At 41.9% G+C, this 20,321-nt stretch overlaps 1 protein-coding gene across 2 annotated transcripts in view; it reads left to right on the top strand.

The window, feature by feature from the left end:
- LOC140737866 (probable tRNA methyltransferase 9B) overlaps positions 1 to 20,321 on the top strand; it is a 46,013-nt gene that overhangs the window by 8,060 nt on the left and 17,632 nt on the right. The window contains exons 2-3 of one of the 2 annotated variants that reach the window (XM_073064606.1): positions 12,763 to 12,867; positions 18,434 to 18,594. The exons of the other annotated variant lie outside the window; for it this stretch is intronic. The gene's annotated coding sequence lies outside the window, so the exon portion shown is untranslated. The remainder of the gene's footprint in view (positions 1 to 12,762; positions 12,868 to 18,433; positions 18,595 to 20,321) is intronic. 2 annotated transcript variants of the gene reach the window in all.

Genomic DNA, 20,321 nt, shown 5'->3' with positions numbered 1-20,321 from the left:
CCGGTGACCCTGTGATCTTGGTCTCAGAGGCCGATGTTAGATTGTCTTTAAAGAGGGTGAATCATCGCAAGGCGGAAGGTCCCGATGGAGTACCTGGTAAGGCTCTGAAAGTTTGTGCCAACCAACTGGTGGGAGTATTCAAGGAGATTTTCAACTTCTCACTGCTATGGGCAGAAGTTCCCACTTGCTTCAAAAAGGCAACAATTATGCCAGTGCATAAGAAGAATAATGTGAGCTGCCTTAATGACTATTGCCTGGCAGCACTCACATCGACAGTGATGAAATGCTTTGGCCCTGACTAAGCTGAACTCCTGCCTCAGCAAGGACATGGACTCATTGCAATTTGCCCATCACCACAATAGATCAATGGCAGATGGAATCTAAATGGCTCTTCACATGGCCTTAGACTACCTGGACAATACAAACACCTATGTCAGGATCACGAGTGAATCTGCAGATGCTAGAAATAAATAAAAACACAAAATGCTGGCAAAACTCAGCAGGCCAGACAGCATCTATGGGAGGAGGTAGTGATGACGTTTCGGGACAAAACCCTTCATCAGGACATCAGGGTTCCTGATGAAGGGTTTCGGCCTGAAACGTCGTCACTACCTCCTCCCATAGATGCTGTCTGGCCTGCTCAATTCTGCCAGCATTTTGTGTTGTTACCTATGTCAGGATGCTGTTCATCGACTATAGCTCAGAATTTAACACCATCATACCCACAATCCTGATTGAGAAGTTGCAGAACCTGGGCCTCTGTACCTCTCTCTGTAATTGGATCCTTGATTTCCTAACTGGAAGACCACAATCTGTGTGGATTGGTGATAATATCTCCTCCTCGCTAACGATCAACACTGGTGCACCTCAGGGGCGTGTGCTTAGCCCACTGCTCTACTCTCTCTATACCCATGACTCTGTGGCTAGCTATAGCTCAAATACCATCTATAAATTTGCTGACAATACAACCATTGTTTATAGAATCTCAGATGGAGATGAGAGGATGTACAGCAGTGAAATATGACAACAGGGTGGTGTCGCAGCAACAAACTTGCACTAAACATCACTTAGACAAAAGAGCTGATTGTGGACTTCAGGAAGGGTAAGATGAAGAGGGATCAGAAGTGGAGAGAGTGAGCAGTTTCGAGTTCCTGGGTGTCAAGATCTCTGAGGACCTCTCTGATCCCAACTTATTGATACAGTTATAAAAAGGCCAGACAGTGGCTATACTTTATTGGGAGTTTGAAGAGATTTGGTACGTCAACAAATACACTCAAAAACTTCTGTAGTTGTACTGTGGAGAGCATTCTGACAGGCTGCATCACTGTCTGGTATGGGGGAGGGGCTACTGCACAGGACCAAAAAAAGCTGCAGAGGGTTGTAAGTTTAGTCAGCTCCATCTTGGGCACTAGCCTACAAAGTACCCAGGACATCTTCAAGGAGCGGTGTCTCAGAAAGGCAGTGTCCATTATTAAGGACCTCCAGCACCCAGGGCATGTCCCTTTCTCATCAGGAAGGAGATACAGAAGTCTGAAATCACACACTCAGCGATTCAGGAACATCTTCCCCACTACCATCCATTTCCTAAATGGATATTAAACCCGTGAACACTACCTCCCTTTTTTAATATACAATTATTTCTGCATTTTGCACAATTTTAATCTATTCAATATACATATGCACTAAATTGATTTATTTATTTGTTTATTATTTTTCTTTTCTTCTTCTATATCATGTATTGTATTGAACTGCTGCTGCTAAGTTAACAAATTCCATGTCACATGCCGGTGATAATAAACCTGATTCTGATTCTGATAAACCAAAATTGAGCTTTTTGTCCATCAGACTAAATGCTATTTTTGGCATAAGCCAAACAACACACATCATCTGGAACACACTATCCCCACCATGAAGCACGGTGATGGCAGCATCATGCTGTGGGGATGCTTCACTGCAGTAGGCCCTGGAAGGCTTGTGAAGGTAGAGGGTAAAATGAATGCAGCAAAATACAGGGAAATCCTGGAGGAAAACCTGATGCAGTCTACAAGAGAACTGTGACTTGGGAGAAGATTTGTTTTCCAGCAAGATAATGATCCTAAGCATAAAGCCAAAACTACACAGGAATGGCTTAGAAACAACAAAGTTAATGTCCTGGAGTGGCCAAGTTGTAGTCTAGACATCAACCCAATTGAGAATTTTTGGCTGGACTTGAAAAGGGCTGTTCACTCATGATCCCCATGAAGTCTGACAGAGCTTGAGCAGTTTTGTAAAGAAGAATGGGGAACAATTGCAGTGTCCAGATGTGGAAAGCTGCTAGAGACCTATCCACACAGACTCGAGGCTATAATTGCTGCCAAAGGTGCATCTACTAAATACTGACTTGAAGGAGGTGAACACTTATGCAATCTATTATTTTGTGTTTTATATTTGTAATTAATTTAGATCACTTTGTAGAGATCTCATTTCACTTTGACGCAAAAGAGTCTCTTTCTTGTTGATCAGTGTCGAAAAAAGTCAAATTAAGTCCACTGCGGTTCCATGCTGTAAAACAATAAAACATGAAATCCTCAGGGGGCGGAGGGGGGTGGAATACTCTTTATGGGCACTGTATATACTGATTCATCACCACCTTTGATTCAGCCCACAACAGTAGTGTTACTCAGCAAATTTATTTATGTATTGAGCTATCGAGTAGAATAGGCCCCTTTGAGCCCAGCAATCCCCCAATTTAATCCTAGCCTAATCATGGCATGATTTACAACTGGTATGCTTTTGGACTGTTTGGTGAACTACATATACCTGTCTGGACACGCCCCCCCCCCCCCCCCCCGCTGACTGCTCCTGTGGCTCCTCCCACTGTCCGTGGCTCCTCCCACAGACTGTGAGAGGAAACACACGTGGTCACGGGAGAACGTATAACTCCTTGCAGGCAGCAGGGGGTATTGAACCTGGATTGCTGGTACTGTAAAGTGTTGTGCTAACCACTATGCTACATATGGCCTTTGAGATGTACTTATCCTCACAGTCATCAGTATAAGGTAAGTAGAGCAGTGGGGTTAAGCACACAGCATTGTGGAGGAGGTGAGGTGGTACAGTAGTGTAGCGGTTAGCCGAGTGCTTTACGGTGCCAGCGACCTGTGCTCAACTCCTGCTGCTATCTGTGTGTTCTGCCCATGACTGCGTAGGTTTCTTCTGGGTGCTCTGGTTTCCTCCCATAGCCCAAAGCTGAATTGGTCATTGTAAACTGTCCTGTGATTCAGCTAGGGTTAAGATGGGGAATTGCTGGGTGGTGTGGCTCGAAGGACCAGAAGAGTCTATTCTGCACTGTATCTCAATAAATACATAAATATGTTGTTGCCAATCCACACTGACTGGAGTCTAAAAGTGTGGAAGCTGAGATGACGCTTGGCCTGCTGAGTTCCTTCAGCATTTTATGTGTGTTGCTTGTGTTACGAACCCCGTAACTGGGTGTCTTACCAGCAAAGATAGGAGTATCCGTTGGAATCTGGTGATACTATTTTTAACAGTATTTATTAGTAAAAATACACAAAAATAATATCAATGCAAATATACAGATAATATACATCATCAATACTAAACCTAAAAGTGCGGGTGTAATAATAATCAATAAGAAATAAGCTCTATCGTTGTCTAGGGGATAATGAATTGTCTGATGGAAATATAAAGTTCAGTTCAGTTCATACAGGCTGCAGTAGTTGTTGGTTGCTGTGTTGCAATGTTTGGCGAGAGAGAGAGAGAGAGAACAGTAACAGCTATTGACTTGCCGACTTTCCTTTACGATCTTGATCCGTCGATGCGTTGTTGTTGTGGCCATTCACGTATGACCCCTCCATCCTTTAGCTAGACCGTTCCGTGGAGGACTCATCACCCAGGCAAGGGTGGACACACACACAAGCCCCCCACCGGTCTCATAGCGTCTCTCCTGGTGTGTCTGAAGGGTGTTCCCCAGACCTTACTTTTATCCCCACTCACAGGGTCTCAGGTGTCAATCAGGTTGGGATGATGCAACCCATCAAACCCAGCCCACTCTGGTTGCCCCCTGAGGGGTTTCAATGAATAGAACAGTACCTAGTACACAAACCTTCTCCAAAAGACAATAGCAGTAATCAGTGGCTCCGTTCCGCTTTTGTTAGGAGGAGACATTCCACTTTGTGTATCTCTGCGTTGTCTCTCTCTCATTAACTGACATGAGCTGTTTATCAATAACAACTGTCTGGGCAGATTTCCTTTTGTCCCTTTCATTTCCTTGGTAGCAGCCTTGAAATAGTAGCGATTTGCGATTTCTCCAAAAGGGGGGGGGGGGGGCGACTTTGCACCCTTCTGCCCATCAGAGTTGTTCCTCATTCATAACACTTGGAAATTGGGGATCCAGCTGCACAGGGTAGTGTTGAAGCCTAGCTCGTGGAGCTTATTGGTTAGTTTTGAGGAGTTGATAGTATTGAATGCAGAGCTGTTATCAATGAGGAGCATCTGGTTGTGTGCATCTTCACTATCCAGAAGTTCCAGAACTGAGTGGAGAAATGAAATGGCATCTCATGTTGACCTGTTGTGACGGGAGGCAAATTGGAACAGATCCAAGTTGACTCCTCAGACAGGAGTTGATATGCTTCATCACCAACTTCTCAAAGCACTTCAGCACAATGGATGTAAGTGCTATTGGACGATAGTCATTGAGGCAGGTTACCATGTTCTTCTTGGGCACTGGATTCATTGTAGCCACTTGAAGCGTGGGTACCTCAGACTGCTGACTGAATACTTCAAACATTTCCTTCCTTGACTCTGTTGACCTAAATAAACACCAAAGTAGTCGAACTAAGGATCCCATAGGCTCAGAGGAAAAATCAGCTAAGGGTGCTACTTATCATTGTCCAATGCTTTAAGCCTGAAAGTGTAGATGGAAGGAAACATAAATGATCTCACCACCACTTTCCTGATCTAGTGACTGGCGGTAATCATAGTAATCATTGAAAGATCATTTTGACAACTTACTGAGAATATTGACATCTGTGCAACCATAAAACCTTGGTGTTTGATGAGTACATGCTGGGTAGTGCACACAAAATGCTGGAGGAACTCAGGAGGGCATCATCTATGGAAAAGAGTCAACAGTCAAAGTTTTGGGCTGAGACCCTTCACCAAGACTTGCTTGGCGTCCTGGTGAAGGGTCTCGGTCGCTGCCTGGCCTGCTGAGTTCCTCCAGTATTTTGTGTGTATTGCTTTGCTTTCCAGCATCTGCAGGTTTTCTCTCGTTCAGTAACATACTGGGTAGGATGATTGTACGTAAATAGCTGAATATCAAAGTGATTTTATAGACAACATCTTGTACTGAAAAACATGAGAGATGTAATTTGGGACATAGATAATGGAAATCCTATTGCAGGATTTTATTTAAATAGGTAATCTCATTATTGTACTTCTTTCTGAAGCAAAATTGTATCAGGCAAACAAATCAATTGCAAATGTTTTCCACTTTCCTAATAATTTTTGTAAATTATTTACAGACATTTTTCATCAAATTGAGTGTCACTGATGCTATGATTAAAAAGTAGAGGGTTAATTTTAACTGATGAAGTTAAGTTAAATTTCAGATTATATAGTTGATCTTCCTTCCCTTAGCCATAAAAAGAAATGAAGGTCATATGGGTGTATGATGGGAATCTGCTTATAGCAGGAAGTTAAGTTGATTCTCTGAGACTGGGATCAAATTTTCAGAAAGGTTTAAATTTTGGTGGTGCAAGGACCTTTGATAATTGTGTCATAGACCATTATAAACTAGTTCAGATTTTTAAGTATAGCATTTTCTCCACGCCAGTTGTTCTTGATGCTCATTGATATTACATCAACATTTTACAAATCAAAGAGAACTAATAAAAAAAGTACTGAACTTTTTACAAAGATGAAACTTTTAAAAGAAACTCCAGTAGAAAAATGCTTCACTCTTAAATGAATTAATAATAGAGATAAACTTTTACCCCATTTCCCTACACAAAAATTTTTCAGTTTCAGGTTCCAATATTCAAAGGGTTTCTTTGAGATAATTTTATGATTTTCATACAATTATTTAAAAAGCTTCATAAGACAGTCACTTCAACTTAATAACTTGTATTGTTTCTGCACTCTAACATTCCTCATTTGTAATGTGATACTTTATCATGCTTAATCTTCAATTGCTTTTCTTGTTGATTCTCAAAAGTACTATACTGTTCCTCTTCCTTTGTACATCTTACTTAAATTGAAACACAGCTCGTTACCTCACATTCCAATCTTTCCAATTCTGAAACATCTTGTCCTCAGTTTTTTGATATTCCCAACATTCAGGTTGTTCAAAACTCTTGCAAGGCCTCGAATAATCACTTGTTCTTAATTTAACCCTCGCCCTCAAACTTGTTCATGTTCTGTACAATAGATGTTTAACCTTCAAGCTGCTGTTTCAATCAAAATGCATCTTGCCAGTATGGGAAGTTTCCAGTATGAAATTTCCAGGATATTCCAGAAGGGGGCACTATTCTGGGAGAATGCACGTTACCTAAGGCTTACACTTCATCAGATAAAACCATAAGACCATAAGATAGGAAAAGAATTAGGCCATTTGGCCCATCAAATCTGCTCTGCCATTTCATTTTGGCTAATCCATTTTTCCTCTCACCCCATTCTCCTGCCTTCCCATCAACCCTGCTCCCCTTCCCACCAACGACAGAACGATTATTCTTTAACAGGAAGATTATTCTTTTCCCTGTATTATTAACAGGAAGATTATTCTTTTCCCTGTAGAAATTCCCTAACATTGATGAGAACACCACATTCAAAAACAAAATATTTTATCATAGAAATAAATAATTTATGAATTACTTGATCTGTCTATCATACAGCAGTAGCATTTTAAATAGACCACTCACTAGATTTTTTCTCAGAATCAAGTTTAAAGCTAGTATCTTAAATATATGTATATATATTTTTAAACACACTGACTTTTAATGATCTGGCCTTTTAATATTTTAATGTTTGGAGAACAGCCTTTACCAATTCCCAATGATGACAGTTTAATTAAACAAAAAAAGCTTAAATGCAAGACTTGAAATTGTGCCTCACTTGTACTCCTTGTTATTCAGCCTGAGGTGTAAATTACTCTATTGCCACATTAAATTTAATACACTTCATTTTTACTGAATCTTTAATTTAGGATGCATCTACAGTAGTTAACACAGATTTTATTTCAACCCTTTATGTTTGTAAAAGTACTGATCATTCAAGTTTTGATGTAACGGAGTCAATATAATCAAAGCACAATCCTCACAGATCCAGTAAACAGTTTGCCGTTTGCTCCATCGTCAGTTAAAGCCAGCACTTAGTGTGTCGAAGCATCACCATTACACTAATGTTGGAAAATAAACATCGATAGTATATCAGTGGTCTCAACTGGCTTCTTCAAATAAAAGGTATTTTTGATTCCATAGTTGAACATTCCAATGAAAAATGGCACTTGTAAGAAATATATTGGTAGAAGTGATGGGATTGCATACTACGATTTGCTATTCCTGATGATGGATACTTACAATTTATTACAATGTGTTTCCCTTATGATACTTCCCACTGGGAGTTCTGGATCATAGTAATATCTTCACACTCACAAAACAAATGAGGCCAAGATGGATCTAGCTCAGAAGTACAATTAATATCCATTGCTTGTGTCTGGCCCATTTTTCAATTCTGTTCTGAACTCCCTCTTCTTGCAAATGGTAGGTAAAACCATTGCCTTCTCCAGCTTCCGCTCAAGCAAGAGAGACACACGAGACTGCAGATGCTGGAATCTGGAGCAACACACCGAATGCTGGAGGAACTTAATGGGTTGAGCAGCATCATTAGGAGGAAAGAAACTGGTGATGTTTTGAGCTACAACCCTGCATCTGGATTAAGAGTGGAGAGGAAAAGGTGGCCAGCACAGAGAGGAGAATGGAAGTGGCAAGAAAGGACCTTGAGGCAATTGGTGGACTGATGAGGGTCTAAATTAACAAGTGTGTATTTCCAAGTATGGGAGGTGGGAGGATTTGGAGTTGGAAGATTGTGACAGGAGAATGATAGACTGAGGCAAACAAGGAGAGAGAAACAAAAAAAAGATTAAAATATTTTCTTGTTTCTACAAAGAAGAAGATTTACAAACAAAATTTATAGATTTAAATCTTACTTTCCTGAATTATTGTATGTTAAGTGTGTTTTATGTGTACTCCTGTGCTTTGTATCCTGGTCCAGAGAAACATTAACTCTTTTGGCAAATTACATGTATATCATTAAAAGTGACTTGACAACAGATGAAGCAAGATGGAAGGTGGGGGAAGGGAGTGTGAAGACATGAGACAACTGTGGAGGGAAATAAGCAGGAACAGTAGTGCTGGATTCTGCCAAGTAAAGGAGGTGAGAATAGGAATGATTGGAGAAGGTGACCAAACAAATAATACTCTATCATCTCCAACACTATCACAGAGCTAATTACGTCAGGAGATCTCCCTTCATAGCCCCTAACCTGATAGTGTCTCAACTATGCACTTCCCTCTTCTATCTCTTACCCAATATCCACAAACAGGATTATTCTGGAAGGTTCATTGTTTCTGCCTGCTCTTACTCCACTGAATTTATTACTTCAAACCTCAACACCGTCCTTTCTTCTCTTGTTCAGTCCATTCCCACCTACATCTGGGGTATCTTGCATGACCGCCAACATTTGGACAACCTCCATTTCCCTGGCTCTCAAAGCCTCATCTTCACTACACATGTCCAGTCTTTATACACCTGAACACAAACTGGACGAACAATGCCTTATATTCTTCCTGAGTAGTCTACAACACCAATGTCATGAAAATTGAGTTATTGGGTTTTTAAAAAATTAATTAGAAACAAAAAGACACAGAAACATAGAAAACTTACAGCACAATACAGGCCCTTTGGCCCACAAAGTTGTGCAGAACATGTCCATACCTTAGAAATTACTAGGCTTACCCATAGTTTTTCTAAGCTCCATGTACCTATCCAAAAGTCTCTTAAAAGACCCTATTGTATCCGCCTTCACCACCATTGCTGGCAGCCCATTCCATGCACTCACCACTCTGAGTAAAAAACTTACCCCTGACATACCCTCTGTACCTTCTCCCCAGCACCTTAAACCTTGTGGCAACCATTTCAGCCCTGGGAAAAAGCCTCTGACTACGCACACGATCTATGCCTCTCATCATCTTATACACCTCTATCAGGTCACCTCTCATCCTCCTTTGCTCCAAGGAGAAAAGGCCGAGTTCACTCAACCTGTAATTAATGCCCCATACTTTTTTTCCTCGCTCCTTGCCCCTTCTTCTGATCCTCTGGTCCTCCCATTTTTGTCCACATTCCCCCCTCCCCACCTCTTCACCAGTCTTCCTCCTCTTCTAGCCACCAATTTAACACATAGATTCCCATGCACTCCATCTCCCCCCACCCCCAACTACCTCCCATCTGGTTCCAGTTGTCCTTCACCTCCCTCTTTGCCTCAAATGCTTCCCATTCTCACCTCCTTTACTTAGCAGAAACCAGCTCTGGTGTTCTTACAGCTGTATCTCCTCTTCACACTTCCATCCCCCCACCTTGCTCCATCTGTTGTCATTTCTTTATCTTCTCTTTGTCTCCTGCCAATTCCAACCCTGCTCACCTGTCTTATCTTACACTACCTGCCTGTCATTTTATATTCCTCCTCTGTCCACCAGTTGCCTCCGAGTCATTTTTTGCCACTCTCCCTCGGCTCTCCACGCTGTCTCTCTTGTCTCTCCACTCAGTCCTGATGGAGGGTTTTCATCTGAAACATGGACAATTTCTTCCCTCGCACCAATGCTGCTCAGACTGCAGAGTTTCTCCAGCAGGCTGTGTGTTATACCAGAAGCAAAAGTTCATCAAATTGAATTTCCATTTGATTATTGATCCCCTGCCATAAAATATTGAGAAATGTTATTAAATTGGTTTGCAAATCTTTTGACACATATATGACAGGAAATTGGGGAGATTTTTGTGGAAATTGCTGTTTTGGAAATTTAAAATTTAGGAGCAGGAGACAAAATTAATTAAATTGCTGTAAAATTTGGAAAAGTGTTTTTAAATTTCTCCTCACACTGCCAATGAGATACTTACGTTATGAGGAGAAATTAGACCTGGGTCAGCCTCATTAGCACAAACAGAGAGCTGATAAGAATTATAATAGCCTCTGATGAGTAATCTGAGAAAACTCTGAGTCATTAACAGTAGGGCATTGTTTCTGATGCCATTAAACTCAATAGAACTGAATGTACAGACAGTCAGAACAATCAGCAACTAAAATCAGATGCACTTTTAATACAAATGACTGAAGATCAAAACCCATGGATGAAAGAGAACTTGAAAATGCAGGGAACTGTGGCCAAGTAATCAGTTCTTTCTGGAAGATATCTCTGATGCGACACAGTTTTCTCCACATTTTTCTCTCAGCCCATCTCACTCTGCTGCTGTAAATTTTCATGAGGTTTGTTAGCACAACCATTAGAGAATATAGCTTGAATACTTCATCTGTCCTAGAGAATATTCTTCATCCCTATTCCTTAACCGGGAGAGAAAATTATGCATGATTTCAGCATCATAAGCAGGGTCCTTTGTAAAGCAACCTGTTCAGAGGCGCCACTTGCTGTACTTGAACTTTGTATGAAGCATCGTCAATTGCTGACTTGTGCCCTCTGAATTAAATGGCATATTTTGGGTCTGATCTGCAGGCAGGTTTAAATTCAGAGCAAAATAGTTATCCTTTAGAACCTCCAGGAGCAATATTCTTTATATCTTAATGCTTTTTAAGACAAACTGCAGTTACTCTGCAAAACAGTTGCCTAGTCTTCATTCAGTTGACTGGGTGATTGCTTTGTGGTGATACCAACTGTAGACCCTTTGTGGAGCACCTGCACCTCTGTACGCAACAGCCACCTCAAGCTTCCAGATACATGTCATTATAATCTCCTTCGCCCTCCCACACCGACCTTGCTACAGAGAGGCTAAATACAAATTGGAAGAATAACATCTCATATTTTATTGAATGGTATTGAATTTTCCATTTTCAGGTATCCCATGGCTCACACAGACTCACCTGTCCAGCTGGTTTTCTGCTCCCTTTGTTCATCTCCCCACTCTTCAATCCACCTGGTTCCATCTGTCCATCAACCCCAACTAATATGGCTCCATCTATCACCAGCCAGCCTCTACCCCACTCCATTATGTACTGCCATATGTTAGAAATCTTTCCTGTTGTCCCTCACTATTTATGCAGGGTCTCGACCTGAAATGTTGCCCTCCACTTTATGCCTCCATGGATGCTGCTTTCTGTTTTTGTTCTTCATTCCAGCATCCACGGTCTCTTTTGACTTTACTTCAGCAAATTTGCGTTGCTGGCAAGTAGTCAGCTACTGGCTAGTCCATCATAAATTCAAAACTCAATTGCAGTTCTTGTTCAATTTTTTAAAAAAGCACTGCATAGTTCATTGACCTTCATCACAATCTGTGGGAGTGCAAAAGTCCTCATTAACGTGTTGATTATTTTCAGCATTTGTTGCTTTTATACCTCCTGTTTTGTTCTATTGGACAAATCCTAGTCCTTCCGAGGCTGATGTTAAGCCATGTGAATGTTAGCGTATAAATTCTTCCAGTAAAACAGTGGTACATCAGGGGCCGACCAAAGGTGCTTTTTTCTTTGTTAAATATGTTTTTACGATCACAAGACAATACTGGACTCCAAGAACTTTGGATACTGCAGGTCTACCCCATCAGTGAGCTGCCAGTTGATTGGCGAAGAGGGATTGGGTTCAGAAAAGCTGGCCTGAGTGAAGACCTTGTTGTTGCCTACGACTTGAAGGCATTGGAGTTGGTGCATGAAGGTGTCTTTCAATGTAACCGTGGGTGATTTTCTTGGATGTTTCTCTTGTGATCACAAGACCCTGTTGGATATTGATAAGGTAAGATGTTGCAGGCCTGCTTTCCTTGTTTTGTGACAGGGCAGGCGGCAGGAAGCTGGGCAGCCTCGGTTATATCGAGGACTAGATCTCAAGCCACAGGCTTGCAGTCCAGGAGAGGAGACACTGGAGGTGGTGCTGCATGGTGTCCGTGTTCAGTTGGGGGCTGGTCTGTCTCTTTGGTGCTGCCCTCCAGTGTTCGGTTGGTGGAATGACAGCTTGGATTTCACGCATCTATGCACAGCCAGGACCCGTACCATCAATTTGCAGGACATGTCATTCAGGGACTTGGGCTATGTATGTGTTTTTCTGCATGACCATGTTTTTTTTTTTTTTGCTTGCTATTTTGGATGGTACTGTGTATGTTTTGCACCTTGGCCCAGAGGAATGCTATTTAATTCAGCTGTATCCACGTATGGTTGAATGATAATTAAACTAGATTTGATTTGATTTAAATTGATTGGCTGTAGCTCTAGGTTCTATGGCACCGCAGACATTTACATTGTTCATTATTGCAGACAAACTTGGAGGATACTGAATTCTTGCTTATGTACAGTGTGACACAGGCCAATGTAGATCAAGATCCAAGCACTATCAAAGGTCTTGGAGTCAGTCTTGCACTAATTGGATTTCTACCACAGATCTCATGACATCATGAGACTGTGGTCTATTAATTGGGATCCAGGTGTGGCTGCAACCTGCCAAAGAATTTGCTCAAGCTGGGATAATTTAAGGCTAGCCATTTATTTGTATATTTTAGGTCTGTTTCCTGATAGCCATCAAATAAAAAGACACCAGAGTCAAAACAACTGCTGATCCCTGAAGTCTTGAATAAAGAAGAGAAAGTGCACAAAACACTCAGCAGGTAGGCAGCATCTGCGGAAAGAGAAGCGGAGTCATCATTTCAGATTAAAGAATCTTCATTCAAACTGAGATAAAGATGAAACAAAAGGTAATGTTAAATTGGGGAAGGAGTGAATAGGACAAAAGGGATATCTGTTCAAGTGGCCTGCTCAAGTGGGTTGTTAGGGGTATTTAGGGAGAAGGTTATGCTTGTTTGTGATGTGTTGCTTTTAATAGTTCAAAGTTCAAGGTAAGTTTATCATTTAAGCACATATATGTCACTATACAGTATATTGTACTAGCCTGAGATTCATTATCTTGTGGGCATTCACAGTAGATACAAAGAAACACAAAAGAATCAATGAAAAAACACATGACAAAGACAAACAACCAATGTGCACAATATAAGAGACTGTGCAAAGATAAAATAAAGAACAATAACTAATAATAATAATAATAATAATAATAATAAAAAGCAATAAATATTGAGAACATGAGTTGTAGATGTCTTAAGAGTGAGTCCATAAGAGCGGAACCATTTCAGTGAAGGGATGAGTGAAGTTATCCTCTCTGGCTCAAGCACCTGATGGTTGGGCAGTAAAAACTGTCCCTTAAGCTGGTAGTGTTGGACTTGGATCTCCTGTACCTCCTTCCTGATGATAGCAGTGAGAAGAGAGCATGGCCTGGATGGTGGGGGTTCTTGATGAAAGATGCTGCTTTCCTGCAACAGTGCTCCTTGTAAGTATGCTCAGTGGTGGGAAGGGCTTTCCCTGTGATATACTGGGCTGACCTGTGATGGCCAGTCTTGATGAAGGGTCTCTGCCTGAAATGTCAACTGTTCATTCCATTCCATAGATGCTGCCTGACCTGCTGAGTTCCTCTAGCAATTTGTGTGTGTGTTGCCTTGGATTTCCAGCATCTGCAGATTTTCTCATGCTTTAGACCATAAGACATAGGAACAGAATTAGGCCATCTGGCCCATTGAGTCTGCTCCACCACTCAGTCATGGTTGATCCTTTTTTCTTCTCCTCCGCAACCCCAGTTCCCGACCTTTACCCCGTAACCTTTGATGCATGTCCAATCAAGAACCTACCAATCTCTGCCTTAAATAGACCCAACGACCTGGCCTCCACAGCTGCATGTGGCAACAAATTCCACAAATTCACCAGCTTTTGGCTAAAGAAATTTCTCCACATCTCTGTTTTGAAAGGGCACCCTTCTATCCTAAGGCTGTGCCCTTTTGTCCTAGACTCCCCCACCATGGGAAACATCCTTACCACATCTACACTGTCTAGACCTTTTAACATTCGAAAAGTTTCAGTGAGATCCCCCCTCATCCTTCAGAATTCCAGCGAGTACAGACCCAGAGTCATCAAATGTTCCTCATATGATAACCCTTTCATTCCTGGAATCATCCCTGTGAACCTTCTCTGGACCCTCTCCAATGCCAGCTCATCTTTTCTAAGATGAGGGGCCCAAAACTGTTCACAATACTCAAGGTGAGGCCTCACCAATGCCTTATAAAGCCTCAGCATCACATCCTTGCTCTTGTATTCTAGACCTCTTGAAATGAATGCTAACATGGCATTTACCTTCCTCACCACTGATTCAATCGGCAAGTTAAACTTCACAGTGTTCTGCACAAGGACTCCCAAGTCCCTTTGCATCTCAGATTCCTGGGTTTTCTTCCCGTTTGGAAAATAGTCTGAACCTTTACTCCTACTGCCAAAGTGCATGGCCATGCATTTTCCAACATTATATTTCATTTGCCACTTTCTTGCCCATTCTCCTAATCTGTCTAAGTTCTGCATTCTACCTGTTTCTTCAACACTACCTGCCCCTCCACTGATCTTCATATCATCTGCAAACTTGGCAACAAAGCCATCTATTCTATCATTTAAATCATTTATATACAGCATAAAAAGAAGTTGTCCCAACACCAACGACTGCAGAACACCGCTAGTCACTGGCAGCCAACCAGAAAAGAATCCTTTTATTCCTACTTGCTGCCTTCTACCAATCAGCCAATGCTCTAACCATGTTAGTAACTTTCCTGTAATACCACAGGCTCTTAACTTGGTAAGCAGCTTCATGTGGCACCTTATCAAAGGTCTTCTGAAAGTCCAAATATACAGCATCCGCTACATCCCCTTTATCTATCCTACTTGCAATCTCCTCAAAGAATTCTAAGTTTGTCAGGTAGGATTTTCCCTGAAGGAAACCATGCTGACATTGTACTATCTTGTCCTGTGTCACCAAGTACTTCATCACCTCATCCTTAACAATTGAGTCTAACATCTTCCCAACCACTGAGGTCAGGCTAACTTGGTCTACAATTTCTTTTCTGCTGTCTTCTATGTTTTACTCTATGTTTTGTCCCACATTTGTAGCTTTTTCTGTTCCCATATCAGGCTGAGATGCAACCAGTCAGTATACTCTCCACAGCGTTTATAGAAGTTTGTCAAACTTTTAGGTGACATACCGAATCTGCATAAACTTCTAAGAAAGTAGAGGCGTTGCCATGCCTTCTTTGTAAGGATAAGCCCTGAAGATGAGGCTGTACTAATGGAAAGGGAAGAACTGAGTTAATGCCATAAATAGGTCATTTACCACTTAAATAGTCAGTTTTGTTACTCATACAGGAAACCAGTTACCTGAACTTGGAAAGTTCAATGCTGAGCAACACACGCACACAAAATGATAGAGGAGCTGAGCAGGTCAGGCAGCATCTATGGAAATGAATAAACAGTCAACATTTTGGGCCGAGACCTTTATCAGACCTGGAAAGAGAGGGGGAAGATACCAGAATAAGAAAGTGGGGGGTGGTGGTAGTGGAAGGAAGTCAATGCTAGGTGAAGTCAGGTGAGTGTGAGAGGAGGATGAATTAAAAACAGAGCTGATAAGTGAAAAAGGCAAAGGCAAAGAAGGAATCTGATTGGAGAGGAAAGGGGATCATGGGAGAAAGGGAAGGAGGAGGTGCAACAGGTGGATGTGATAGGCAGGTGAGGAAGAGAGGTAAGAGACTAGAGTGCAGAAATAAAGAAAATGGAAAGGGGAGGGAATAAATTACCGGAAGCTGCAGAAATTGATGTTCACGCCAGGAGGTTGGAGACTTCCTAGATGAACTTTGAGGTATTGCTCCTCCAACATGAGATTGCCCTCACCTTGGCAGAGGAGGAGGGCATGGACTGACATGTTGGAATGGGAATGGGGATAGGAATTGAAATGGTTGGCCACCGAGAAATCCTGCATTTTGCACATGGAGCTGAGGTGCTCAACAAAGTGGTCGCCCGATCTACGTTGGGTCTTATCAACGTAGAGGAGGCTGCATCAGGGGCCGGATACAGTACATGAGTCCAATGGATTCACCGGTTGCTTCACCTGGAAGGACTGTTTGGGCCCTGGATAGAGGTAAAGGAAGAGGTGAATGGGCAGGAGTATCATTTCTCCTCCTTGCAGTGATAAGTGCCAGGAGGGAGATTAATTGGGAGGGACAAAGGGACAAAGGAATCACAGAGAGAGCTATCCCTGTGGAAAAGTGAAGAGCTGGGGGAGGTAAAGATGTGTTCCGTGGTAGGGTCCTGTTGAAGATGGGGGAAGTTGTGGAGAATGACGTGTTGGATGAGGAAGCTCTTGGGGCGGTAGGTGAGGATGAGAGGAACTCTATCCCTGTTAAGGTGGTGGAAAGATGGGATGGGTGTGGATGACCAGGAAATGGAGGAGGTGTGGGTGAGGGCAGCATCAGTGGTGGAGGAAGGGAAACCCCAGTCTTTGAAAAGGGGGACAACACTGATATCCTGGATAGAAAAGCCTCATCCTGGGAAACCGATGCGATGGAAACAAAGGAACTAAGGAGAGGGAATGTCATTTTATTACTAAATCCAGAAGGATGTATCATGCACAAACAAGGGGTAAAATGCTGCTTCTCAAGCTTGTGTGGGGCATGGTAAAACTGCAAACCTCTGATGAATAGGTCAGGGTCGGAGTATGATGGTGAATTAAAGTGACAGAGAACCAAAAGCTCAGGGTCACTCTTATAGACCGAAAGAAGGTGCACACACAAATCCAATCAGATTGAACTGTAGCTCTCATTGTGAACGCTGAATGCAGCACACTAGACTGGAAGAACTGCTGCTTTATCTGGAAAGTCTTTTTGGGGCCCTTGATGGAAAGAGATGACGTGAAAGGATGGTGTTGCTGCTCCTGGGGCTGCATGGAAAACAAAACAATAATCTGGCTGTCAGGTGGCAGGGAACAACAGCTCAGGAAGCCTCAGCTGAGCATCCATGTCGATGTTCCTTCTCCCATCCAGGAGCCCCTGACCAGCAATCAGAAATAGGGATACATTTGCTATTTGGAATGAAGAGATAAGCATATGGGGAGGGGTGGGAAAGACTGGTAGCCTGAGCCTGGAAAAGGAGTGATCACATATGAACAGGAAGTGGGCAGAGCAATAACTGGAGAAGAAAGAAAATGGAGGCCAGGGTGGAGAGGCCAAAAGATTTCTGGAGAGGTTGGAGTGTGCCTTCTGCTCATCCTATCCCAACAAGATGCTCTGAAGAAGTCAGTGGGAATTGGGAATTGAAATCTTTCTCTGGATAATTTGCTTCAAGGCCAGTCTAAGCCTCTCTGTCACACTGATAAACTTAAATTACAATTCTGATTATGTCACTGGACAGAAGCTTTGTCTGCTTTTGTGAGAGCCTCATTCATATCCTCATCCCTTCACTTTAAAGGTTTAAAAGAATAGGAATGGATTCAGCAGACTCTGCATTTTCTTTTGTTTGGTTTTATACAACTATCTCTTAGAAACATGGAAAACATACAGCACAATACAGGCCCTTCAGCCCACAAAGCTGTGCCGAACATGTCCTTACCTTGGAACTACCTAGGCTTTACCCATAGCCCTCCATTTTTGTAAGCTCCATGTAGCCATCCAGGAGTTTCCACCTCCATCACTGCCGCTGGCAGCCCATTCCATGCATCTCTGACCCTCTTTACCTTCTCATCCCTCTTCCAGAGGGTGGAGAATGTGTTTGAGGTGATATCAAAGTCTTTCTGCATATCTCAGCAACAGTTTTATGTCTATAAGAATAATATAGCATACAAGAATGTAGAATGTTCTATAGTCCCAAGCATGCTTTAAGTAGCTACATTGGATGACCTCAGGTCTGATCAACATCTCTGATTATTCCTTTTCCTGTTCTCATCCAAGCCGCCATGAGAAATAATGCTATGGTAATCTACCATCTGTTGATGTAAGGAGCAGCATTTCTAATCATGTGATGCTTCCTTTAATTTTTATGCTGCGTACCTCCCAGCTCAATTCTGTGCTCATTTGAAATGGTTAATGGAAACCACTGAGTTCATGCAGGCAAGTGACAGTTGCATCCATGTATAATATTCAATGTACAATGTGCCATACCGGCTGGTTTTCCTTCCTGAGGAAAATTAACTTTTGCTTAATCATCACTATTACTGGCAACGGATAATTCTCTATTCAATTCAGCAAACGTCCTGCGAATTAAGCAGCTGTCTGTGACACAGTGCGTTTTCTCTCTCTTTTTTTTGCTTTATTAAACCAACAGAAAAGCCTACCTTAAATCAAGTGTTGTGTGCAGAAATCGTAAACATTTACAAAACTGTCAAAAGCATTTGGATTTCAAAGGGATAAAATAGGATATGGAAAAGTAGACACAGCACGTTGAAGGCAAGCTCTAGCTGACATGGAGCTGATGAGGAGCTGAGGGTAAGCTGTAAGATCAGTTACTATTTTAAGTCTGTTTACATCTATCTGAGCAAAGCTGCTGATGTCAGAATATGCAGTTAACTCAACAGTGCAGTGGGGAGGCTCTAAATTGCCTACAAGTGGAAGAATCATTTCTAGATCATAACCATGACCGAGCAGGCTTGCATATCTCATTCCAATACTGAAAATGTACTGTATGTAGCATTTTAATTTGAGAACTGAGACTGTTAACAGTTAATGTGCATCTCTTAGATTTCTTTTTCTTTTCTATTTCCTGTTATTTACACATATACTTGGCTCTATTGTCAGCTATGATTGAAAAAAAATTAAATTCAATTGCTCAAGCATTTAGAAATATGCAATTATATTGTATTTAGGTCTTTTCACTTTGCCTAAAGCTTAATAATGCCAGCTGTGAGGAACTGTGAAATCAATACATTATCATAGGGACACTGTAATACCCTGTGAGTGAGGAGTAAACAGCACCCTTGAAATATCTCAGATTAGGATTTGCTTCTATGGTAACCACAAAATTGTTCCCCATTTTATACAGTACAAGGTACGGAATATATTTTATTTTTTGATTGTAGCAGTGAAGAAGGAGCCTGTAGACACCAGTGCAATGCAGGTGGAGTTTTCTATATTTGTTGTTAAGGGTAGATTTGAGGTTTGCTCCTTTCTAAACATAGGCTCAGAAATATTAGAAGGAGAATGAGGAAAAATTAATTTATGTTGTAAATTGTTGTGATTTTTAATACAATTTGCAAAAGCACAGAGGAAGCAAATTTAATAGAAGCTTTCAAACACAATTTGCATGGTTATGGTGGATGAGTGAGAATGTGTAATAAAATTTCTTTCGAAGATTCAACACCAAGGAGGTGACGAGGGTGATTGATGAAGGACCCATTATTTCATTACTGCCAATGACTCATGTTTTTTTTGTCCAGACATTCTGGTAGTACATAGAGCACAGAACATAGAAATCTACAGCGCATTAAAGGTCCTTTGGCCCACAATATTGTGCTGACCATGTAACCTACTCTAGAAACTACCTAGAATTTCCCTACCGCATAGCCCTTTATTTTTCTGAGCCCTTTTGTATCTGCCTCCACCACTGTCACTGGCAGCCCATTCCATGCACTCACTACTCTCTGTGTAAAAAACTTACCCCTGACATTTCCTCTGTACCTACTTCCAAGCACCTTAAAACTGTGCCCTCTCATGTTAGCCATTTCAGCCCCGGGGAAAAAGCCTCTGACTATCTACATGATCAATGCCTCTCATCATCTTGTACACCTCTATCAGGTCACCTCTCATCCTCCGTCGCTCCAAGGAGAAAAGGCCAAGTTCACTCAACCTATTCTCATAAGTTAAGCTCTCCAGTCCAGGCAACGTCCTTGTAGATCTAAGTATTGGCTGAGTTTTTGCTGGGATGGCAATTTGGCCTCAATACCAAGAGAGGAATGGTTTGAAGCTCTAGCAGGATGGAACCGCTAACCATTTTAGGGAGTAATTCTTAGCATAATATAGAAGCACTTCTTTGTTTGTGCAAGTTTGCTGCCTATACTCCTTTGGTAGTTTAGGCAGATGAAATCATTGGAGCAGAACCTGTGAGTCTAATGCTTGCATCCATGCTTTATTTATTTATTGAGATACCGTGTGGAATTGGCCCTTCCAGCCCTTCGAGATGCATCGCCCAGCAATCGCCCGATTTAATCCTACCCTAA

This window comes from Hemitrygon akajei, chromosome 13 (assembly GCF_048418815.1).
Source record: "Hemitrygon akajei chromosome 13, sHemAka1.3, whole genome shotgun sequence".
Lineage (NCBI taxonomy): Eukaryota > Metazoa > Chordata > Chondrichthyes > Myliobatiformes > Dasyatidae > Hemitrygon > Hemitrygon akajei.
The sequence above is the reverse complement of the archived record's forward strand: the minus strand, read 5'-3'. Positions and strand labels throughout refer to the sequence as shown.